The sequence below is a fragment of the Alligator mississippiensis genome, chromosome 2 (assembly GCF_030867095.1).
Source record: "Alligator mississippiensis isolate rAllMis1 chromosome 2, rAllMis1, whole genome shotgun sequence".
Classification (NCBI taxonomy): domain Eukaryota; kingdom Metazoa; phylum Chordata; order Crocodylia; family Alligatoridae; genus Alligator; species Alligator mississippiensis.
Genome location: NC_081825.1, coordinates 299684208 through 299694451, shown reverse-complemented (window position 1 = coordinate 299694451; position 10244 = coordinate 299684208).

Genomic DNA, 10244 nt, shown 5'->3' with positions numbered 1-10244 from the left:
CTCACTTTCTTCCCCTCTTTCCAACTCCTTTCACAGAAAGGTAAACTGAGGCACAGATCATTGAAAAAAAGTTGCCCTAAGTAGAGACAGACCCTTTGCACTTTAGCTAAGAAGCAATCCTCCTCTTTGATGCACCCTTCTCCAAAAGTGTTCCTAACTGTCTGTTCCATCTCTGTTACTGACAGGAAATCCAGAAAATGGATCTGAAAACAGATTTCAGGAAACTTCACAATCAAAATCTACAGGAAGCAAAACAAGCCAACAAACAACAGGAAAACAATGAGAGGAATGCATGCCGCCCAGGCTGCTGCTAAGGAGCCTAGCCCTACTTCCACTCGGCTTAAATGGAGTTTTCTTACTGAATTTAAAGGATCATGATCAAGTGATGTAGAAACCAGATTAAAAAAAAATCAGTGAAAGGACAGAACATTGTGGCTCTATCCGCACACAGGAAACCATTCTCCAGATGGAGGAATTGAAGGACAGCAGAAGCAACAGATTTATCAGTACTTTTGAGGGGTGAGATGTGTGTGGGCAACGACTTTTTGCTGGTGGAAAGGAAGAATGGCTTACTTTGGAAAAATCACACGTCAGTAGCTGATGTGGCAGGTTTATATGCAAGACCCTTCTCTTATTAATGTTGCCAGTACATCATGGCTGCTCTCTGAAGCCATCTCTCTCATTCCTTAGGAGTAATTTTGGAAGACGGTACAACTGACTCCTCATTTCCTTAGCAGTGGGATTTATTTTTTGCTGTAACAGTCCCCTTACTTCAGCTGTGAATGCAGCTCTTGTGGGTGTAAACTCCCATGACGTTCACCTGAATGTTTTGCCTTTTCCAGTTGCTTGGACGCAGCTGACTCCTTGCAGGGTGACACCTTGCCCTCCGGTGAGATTCCCTAAAGGGCCCCAAGTGGTTCTTGCCTGCCACGTCTTGTTAAGGATTATTGGTGGGAGGAAGTTCTCTAATCCTGCCTCTCCTGGTTTCCTCTTCAATTTCTCACCTAGGTCTTTGTCTCAGGGCTCTGCCTCCCCTGCACCCCACCTTGCACCAACCAACGATGATGTTAGTCCTTGGCCAAGGCTAAAGCAAAGTCAGTCAGCTGCAGCTGGGCCTTAGACCTTATCTAACCTTAGTCCCATTCTGTTAGTTTATAAGGTGTACCTCTACCTTGCCCAACTTCAAAACAAGCATGGTTAACTACCTCTCTCTACAAAAGACTAAGGGAGATAATACAACAGTGAATGCATATACGGTTGTTTTTGTCTTGTGGTAATGGGGATAGGGGGCTAATGGCCCTTAAATGGGAGAAGAAGATCAATAGCTGTGTCACTCATGGCAAAGATAAAGCAAAAGTTGGTACTTAACTTGTTAATAGAAAAGGACACAGGAATGTAGAGGCCTTCACTGACCACAGCTTAATTCAAAATGTCCATGGCTTCCTCAATGGGCCAAAATCCTGTAGTGTTTGTAATTGCTTTTGACACTAGGCCTACAATAGTATCCATAAAAAGCCAACAGTATTAATCATAAAAGAGATCTGATCCCCCATGAGATCCACGCTCTAATCACCATCAAGCTCTTAATCAGCACGCAACAGCTCAAGCTCCAAACCACGCAGCCTGCACAGGAAACAACACGCGGATCGCGCAGTCAGTTCTCGGTGGGCTGAGGTGACCCATGAAGAGGCATTTCAATCCCGCTACAGCCAAGAGTTTGACTGTGTTTCAGCAAATACCCTACAGTAGTGCTGCTACCGTCTAAACTTTTTGAATGAGCACTATAATAGCAGTCAGGAGTGTTCCTGTTAGGAAAGTCCCATGATAACACATGGAGACATTTGGGGATTAGAATATATCACCCGTATTAGCTTGGACATGATGGAAGAAAAGGAAGCCTTTCTTTTACACATGAATAAGCAGCAGTGTTGCTAATTATATTGCTGTCACTCACAGTAAAATACCTTGTAAGGTAGCTCTGCAATACATACAATTAGTAATATTCCTGCTCCAAACAAATTTGGCGTTTGATTAGCTCTAACATTTGCATACATTTCTGGAAGTCATTGTCATTTTGTTCTGAAAACTGGAAGTCAGCCAAATATAATTTCACACCCCAAGGATCTGATCATTGCAGGATTACTTACAGTTGGGATTATCTAAATCAATCAAGAATATTTTTTTAACAACTTATTCTGCGGACTACAGTCAAATCAACTCCCTTTCTTTCAGATTATATATCGATAGATAGATACACGTGTGTGTGTGTGTGTGTGTGTGTGTGTGTGTGTGTGTGTGTGTCTTTATTTATTTGGCTTCTCAAATTTCCCAACAACTGATTCTGTTTTCTCAGGAATGTCACTCTCCAGACCACAAAATTATGACAACGTGCATCAAACAAATGCTCACATTGTTAAATACAGAGGGTGGGATGAGACATATAGGCTTAATGCATTAGCTCATTACTTCTGGATTCCTGGATTTTAATCCTGGTTGAATCCCAAGTGAAAACAGCAATGTCCATTGGTTTCCTCTTACATCCCTAGAAAGCATTTGTCTACATCAGAAAACAGGTATAATTCAGCAGATTTCACATAGGGAAGACTCCAACCAGAAGCAGCTGAAGAAAGCTGCTGCAGGTCATGTCTGCAGCACATCAGCAGAATTGCGAGTGAGGTTGAGAGCTAAACTAAACAGCCAGAGATTTATCCTCTGACATTCCTAAATTAACGATATTCAGTACCAGGGAGGGTAGGGCAGGGAATGAATTACTCTATTAGTCTGTGGGCGCATCTACACATGCACATTTACTGCACAGTAATCAAAATTACTACAGAGTATGCATCTACACGTGCATGCCCATACTGTGCAGTAAATATGGCAACTTATGCCAACTTGAGCATAAATTTGATACTTACTTTAGGCCCGATTAGTTACTGCACAGTAATGCACATGTAGACACCTTACTACATAGTACCACTGTGTGTGGACTGACTTGGGACTAAATTGGGACACACACAGCGCTAATGTGCTTTAATGCCTGCACATGTCGACACTGGCCTATTCCTGCTTACTGCACAGGAACTTACTGCACAGTAAATTTAGGCCAGTATAAATGCATGTGTAGAGATGCTCTGTATATATATTCTCCCTCTAACGCATCTACCATTTGCCACTGTTAAAGGCAGGATACTTCCTATGTTAGATGGACCATTAGTCTAATGCAGTATAGCACTTAAGTTCTTCTTATGTATTGGTAACATAATTTCCTATTAATTGTGTTTGGCACTGCTTACTACCACTTGATGCCGGCTGCCAACTAGACATCGAGCCATTGATTACTACTTGCTGAGCCCAATGCTGTTGTGGGAGACAGTATCAAAAGCCTTGCTAAAGTCAAGGTACACCACATACACCCATCTCCCTGCACCCACAGAGCCAGTCCAGTCATCTCACCAGAGAAGGCAAATCAGGTTGGTCAGGCATGACTTGCCCTTAGTGAATCCATGCCGGCTGTTCCTAATCACCTTCTTCTCCTCCAAGTGCTTATAAATGGATTCCTTGAGGATCTGCTCCATGATTTTTCCAGGGGCTGAGGTAAGGCTGACTGGTCTGTAGTTCCCTAGATCCTCATTTTTCTCCTCATCTTAAATATGAGCACTATGTTTGCCCGTTTCCAATCATCTGGGACCTCTCCTGATCACCACAAATTTTCAATGATGGCCAACGGTTCTGCAATCACATCAGGCAACTCCCTCAGCACCCTTGGGTGCATCCCATCCGGCCCCATGAACTTGTACACATCCAGCTTTTCTAAATAGTCCCTAACTTGCTCTTTCACCGCTGAGGGCTGCTCACCTCCTCCCCACACTGTGCTGCCCAGTGCAGTCATCTGGGAGCTGACCTTGCCTGTGAAGACCAAGGTAAAAAAAGACATCGAGCACCTTAGCCTTTTCTGCACCCTTTGTCACTAGGTTGCCTCCCCCATTCGGTAAGGAACCCACACTTTCCCTGACACTCCTTTTGCTACCGATTTACCTATAGAAACCCTTCTTGTTACCCTTCTCATCGCTTGCTAGCTGCAACTCCAGGTGTGCTTTGGCCTTCCTGGCTTCATCCCTGCGTGTCCAAGCAATGCTCTTATACCTCTCCCTAGTTGTTAGTCCAAGTTTCCACTTCTTATAAGCTTCCTTTTTGTGTTTAAGCTCACTGAAGAGTTCCCTGCTAAGCCAAGCTGGTCTTCTGCCATACTTGCTAGTCTTCCTGCACATCCGGATGGTTTGTTCCTGCACTTTCAGTAAAGCTTCTTTAAAATACATCCAGCTCTCCTAGACTCCTCTGCCCCTCAGTCTGGCTTCCCAGGGGATCCTGCCCATGCATTCCCTGAGTGAGTCAAAGGGAAGAGAATCTAGGAGGTCCCTCTTTTTGCTCAGGAGGAAGGCAAGAGTCTGCTGCCTCTTTTTTCTATCCAAAACCTTAAGTGCCCTCTCCTCCTATCTACCCAGAGGCTGCCACAGCTACCTCCCAGTTGCCCGCTTCCAGCAACACTTGCAGTGTCAGCATACACTTTCAATGGGAAAACAACCTGTTAGCACATAGACACCTAAAAATGGGGGGAGCAGAGGAGGGTGCATTGGCTGGTGTTTCAAGTTAAGGGACGATAACCATGCATTTCTAAGCTTTTGAATTTGAACATTAAAACGAGCAGCATAAGGAACACTCTGCTGATTGGCTTGGCCTAGCCAGCGCATGAGCACAAGAGAGAAGAGGTAGGGAGCAGGACAAAGCAGTGCAAGTGTAAGGGGACATCCCAGCAGGCGCTACCTTGGGACATAGCAGGCCTGTAGGTAATTCCCTGCTCTCCCACAAACTGCTCGGTCTTTTTGGGCTTGTCACCTGAAGCCAGATTACTGCAGGTGTGGAGGCACTGAGAGAGGGAGAGGGGATGGGAGGGGGTATTCAGAAGTGCCTGGCTTTGCTTTCAAGAATACTTTAAGTTAGCTCATTCTCACCTTTCGTGCTAGTGAGACATCTCTGACATAAATTAACAGAGTCTAATTGAAATGACACTCTGTTTAACCCAACATCTCTAATAGCTCTTCCTTTGGGGTGGTACATATAATTGAAATCACTGATTCAAGGAAAGCAAGGGGGTTACTTAAAGCCCTTTGCAAATCCAGGCGGTAGGTTCCTTATAGGATTGTGAATAACATCCATCTGCAACTGCAAGCACCCGAACACCCTTCAAGAACTGGTCCTCATTTTTTCTGTCTCCCAGTTCCCCATCTGCTCCTCACCACAGGGCAGGACCATGGCCGATGAAGGTGCTCCTATGCTCTGGTAATGGGGCCCTTTGGGATGGACAGCAGGTGCACGTGTTTGATTGGTCTATCACAACCACAGCCGGCAGCTGGCTTTGAATTTCCGAGGCAAGCAACTGCAAGCTCACAGCTGGAGGTGGAGCAGGTCTAAGCATTACATTGAGCTGATCCCTTCCTTAAGCCGTGTGGCCGTCCTAACCAAATGAATCACATTCGCAAATCAATCCAGGATTTGATGACAGCGGAGCAGATGGCACAGCACACGGCACGCACGCGCAGGGCAGGCACGCTCTCCTTCGCATCGCCCACTTGTCTTTTCCAACGGCTGGTATAAAAGTGAATCACAAAAAGGAGCAAAACCTCACTGAGATTGCTCAGAGGGTAGCTTGGAGCCTTTTTATTTCACAACCGTATAATGCTAGGCCAGTTATTGATATCTCTTCCTCACCCCCAAACATTTTGCTTTCGTGCCTTTTTATCTTTTCAATTGCTCCCTTGAGAAGACCAGCGCACGATACCCAAGGTAGGGATTCCAGCGGCTGTGGCGTCGCAGCTCCGGGAAGCGCCGCAGAGTGGAATGAGCCTTCAAAAAGTCTTCTCCCCTCCCTCACCCCCCGCTTTATCCACAGCACCCATTGCATATTCGCAGTGAAACGGCAATAAGTCATGGAGCTTTCCCAACATCAACGTCTCATGGTCTCAGTCTCTCTGGACTGAATTTACACTCTCCCTGCTAGCAGCAGGGCCATTTGACCTGTCAGGCTAAGAAGAGTATAATTTCAATTAAGCTGAGTTAATTTGTCAGGCATGTCTTATTGGTAACAAAGGTAGGCTTTTCAAACACTTTCAATTAGGCAATTCCTAACGGAGTAAAACATTACAACACTTATTTAACTCTGCATCTGCTTCTCTCCCAGACCTAAGGAAAGGTACAGTATTACCCCAATGCTTATTTAAGCTTCTCAATCAGGCGATGGATCCAGCAAAAGACATCACCCCCAACAATCCTGACCTAAAACATTAGAGAACATTTGGGGGGGAGATAATGCACCCCAAGTGCAGGAGATGACATAAGCTTACTACCTCACTCACCTGTTTTTAAATGTATTAAAATAAGATTTGCTTCAGTTAACAGTATGCACGTTGTTTAGAAAGACTAAAGTGCTGTTACATTAGCACTGGACAGATCAGCGAGTCTCAAACAGGGTGCCACGGCAGCCTGGGGTGCCGTGAGATCCTTTCAAGGGTGCCATGCAACGTTACCACCGCCAGGTTTACAAATATGCTTCATAAGACAAACCCAGAGATTTCAAATGGAAATTCCTATTGTGATCTGACTTCTTTGCAATAGAAAAACTGTAGTATTTGTCTGTAATCAAAAAAAAAAAAGTGAAAACAAAGAGCTGGTGCTTTCCAAGGACTGCCCTTAACCTACCCAGGGGTGCCTCAGGTCTAAAGAAGTTGAGGACCACTGGTACAGATCTATCGCAAAGGGCTTATACAAGCTTAAGATAACAAAAATATGTAGCAGTGGGCAAAGAAATTAAACATGAGAAGCTGGAGCGGGAATAGATGCAAGGCATACAGCGGTAGTGTTGCAGATGTAGTGTTCTGCGTTCTCGGGTTTTTTGTTTTGTTTTTTTAATGTCCGGGAAATTTTCAGGGTTTATCTTCAAAACTTAAAAACCGGGACAAAAAAAAATCAGGATAAAAGGAAGAAAAGGGAAAAAAATGATATAAAAATGGGGGGGGGGGGGTGGAATTCGGCAGTGGGGGAGGGAGGGAGTAAGGCTGGGACTAGGGAAGGGACAGGGGGAGTATCGCACGGCTGGACGCGAGGGGCAGGGACCCAACCCCAGCACCAGCACCTTGCAACCTACCTGGGGTCAGAGCCAGGAGCCTGCACCCCCAGGCAGCTGCTGCCACCACCGTCCCCCTGCTCTGGCTGGAAACCTGTGCCTTGGGTACCTGGCACTTTTAGTTTACCAGTGCCACCCGTTTTTCAGTTCAAATCCCTGTTAACTGGCACAAGTGGGGAATGGGCCATTCCCCACTCATGCCAGTTAACAGGGATTTGAACTGAAAAAATGTGTAGATCAGTAAAAATCAAATGACTACAAAAAAAATCCAGGAATATATCAGTAAAAACTGAAAATATGGAACACTATGCATATGGTAGCATTGTAGCAAAACCCCATTTTTGTTTTTGTACTTTTTTAAACTTAAAAATACATTCCCTCCCCTTCCCCAACTATTTCTGACTTTCTCTCTGGCCCCTCTATCCCTTATAAGTGATTACAAGTAGTACTAGGTAAGCTAAGCTCTTGCATACTATTATTGTAAGAAGTCCCTTTTTCATATTTTGTAACTAGTGTTCTGTTATGTTTGCAGACAAGGTTCCTTGGGTGAATTTGATATCTTTTATTAGACCAACCCAAATGGTTGGAGAATAGTTATTAAGCAAGCTTTTGGGATCAAAACCCCTTCGTCAGGCTAAGGAGGCTTCAGCAGTTGGTGTGTGCTCTTCCTGGATGGGATGAAAAGTGAAGAAGCCAGGGGCTGGGCTGGGCTGGGCTGGGCTGGGCTGGGCTGGGCTGGGGAGTCAGCTGCCAGGCAGATTGTAATGTGTCAAAAATCCAATGTCTATGTTTAGTCCTTGATCTCTAGTATCCAGCAGGTTGATGAAATGGAGCTCATAGGCTCGTCTCTGGGAAGTGTTGTGTACGTTTCCCTTGAGGATCAGGACAGAGAGTGGCCCTCCCGTGAGAAATGTGCCCCCACCAGTAATTGGGTGTTTCTGACTTTGATGGATTTCCGGTGTGCATTCATTCTGGTGCGCAGTTGTTGTTTGGTCTCTCCTTCAAGAAACCCACAGACCAACATACATATCTGCACAGAACCAGCAATCACCCTAAACACACCAAAAAAGCTGTGCTATACAGCCAAGCCCTCAGATACCACCACATTTGCACTGAAGAGCACACCTGGGATCGCCACCTCACCAATCTTAAAAAGGCTTTCACCCAGGAAGGACACTCGTCCAGAGAGGTAGATCGCACGTTTGAAAGAGCCACCCAGATACCACGTGAAGAACTGCTGCAGTACAGAAGAAAACCCCCACAAATCGCACACCGCTGGTTATGACCTATCACCCCTCCCTTGAACCTGTACGGAAAATCCTCCAAAAATTGCAACCCATACTAGACAGAGACCCTATTCTTAAAAAGATCATCCCAGAGCCACCCATCCTAGCCTTCAAACAAGCACTGAACCTCGCCAACCTCATCACCAGAAGCAAACTTCCTCAAGGCCAGAACACACGGAAAGGATCCAGACCGTGCCAGGACAAGGAATGCAAAACCTGCCAACACATCTCCACCACCCCCACTATTACTACACCCCACAACAGAGCCATCAGCATCCCTGCATCTTACAGCTGCACCTCCAGAAATGTAATGCATTTCATCCTATCAAATGCCCCAAATGCCCTGATGGAGAATACGTAGGGGAGACCAAACAACAACTGCGCACCAGAATGAACGCACACCGGACATCCATCAAAGACAGAAATACCCAATTACCAGTGGGGGCACATTTCTCACAGGAGGGCCACTCTCTCTCCAGTCTCTCAGTCCTGATCCTCGAGGGAAACTTACACAACACTTCCCAGAGACAAGCCTACGAGCTCCATTTCATCAACCTCCTGGATACTAGAGATCAGGGACTAAACACAGACATTGGATTTTTCATGCATTATAATCTGTCTGGCCACTGCCTCCCCAGCCCAGCCCAGCCCAGCCCCTGGCTTGTTTACTTTTCATCCCATCCAGGAAGAGCACACACCCACTGCTGCAGCTTCCTTAGCCTGACGAAGGGTTTTTGAACCCAAAAGCTTGCTTAATAACTATTCTCCAACCATTTGGGTTGCTCTAATAAAAGATATCAAATTCACCCAAGGAACCATGTCTGCCTATGTCCTTAGACCAACACGGCTACAACCTAAACCCCTGCTGTTATGTTTGTATTGATTTTTACTGTTTTATATTGTATTTTATTGCATTCCTATCATTTGTGCATTGATTTTTTATTGTTTCATATTAATATTGTATGGTTTAGGCCAGCGTCTATAAAGTGATGTCAAGTATCCATTCCCAGCTTGTCCCTGTACCCTGTTGTGTAAGTATGCTGCAATTCTGTAACCTCTCCCCTGTAAATTGGTTTTCCATGAATACCTGAAACAAGTGTGAATGGATGAGCGAAACACAATGGCAGCAGGACCCCTACTAAATCACCCCACCATCAAAACCAATACCTGGACCAACGAGCCAGCCATTGCAACCACCCTCCACATTCAAGACACAAAAGACAAGGCAACCCACCACTGTGCCAAGGCTGCACGTGTGCAGTATGAACATCTGGAAACCTCTGGAACCGAGCTGACATTGCCTGGCCTTGCCCTCCCCATAGGGGATCATAGGTAGTCTGCCCCATAAAAATGGGTAGTGAAGACTGACTCCCAGGGACGCTCTCTTCAGCTGGACCAGACCTGCTCCATGTCACGCTGCCTTTCAACCCAGAGGCCCTGCCAGCGACGACTCCTGGACTACACCTGCTGGAGAAAGACCCCACCTGGCTCTCGAGGACCCCCTTCCAGCCTGGATAGGTAGCTATCACCCCCACCCTCTCTTCAACCAAGGACTTGGACTCTGTTTCTCTTCCCTACCTGGACTCCAACCCTTCCACCGAGTCTCTTTCTCCTGCTACCATCGTGTGAGCGTGTGTGGGAACCAAGCTGTACAGTATGGTGTTCATTTAATAAAACTGTTGTTTGGACCCTTAATTGGGTTTTGCTTTACTACAGCTCAGCCCTGCTCCAATCTCTGCTCCTCGCCCCTCTAACTTCTGTCTCAGTTCTCCCTCTCC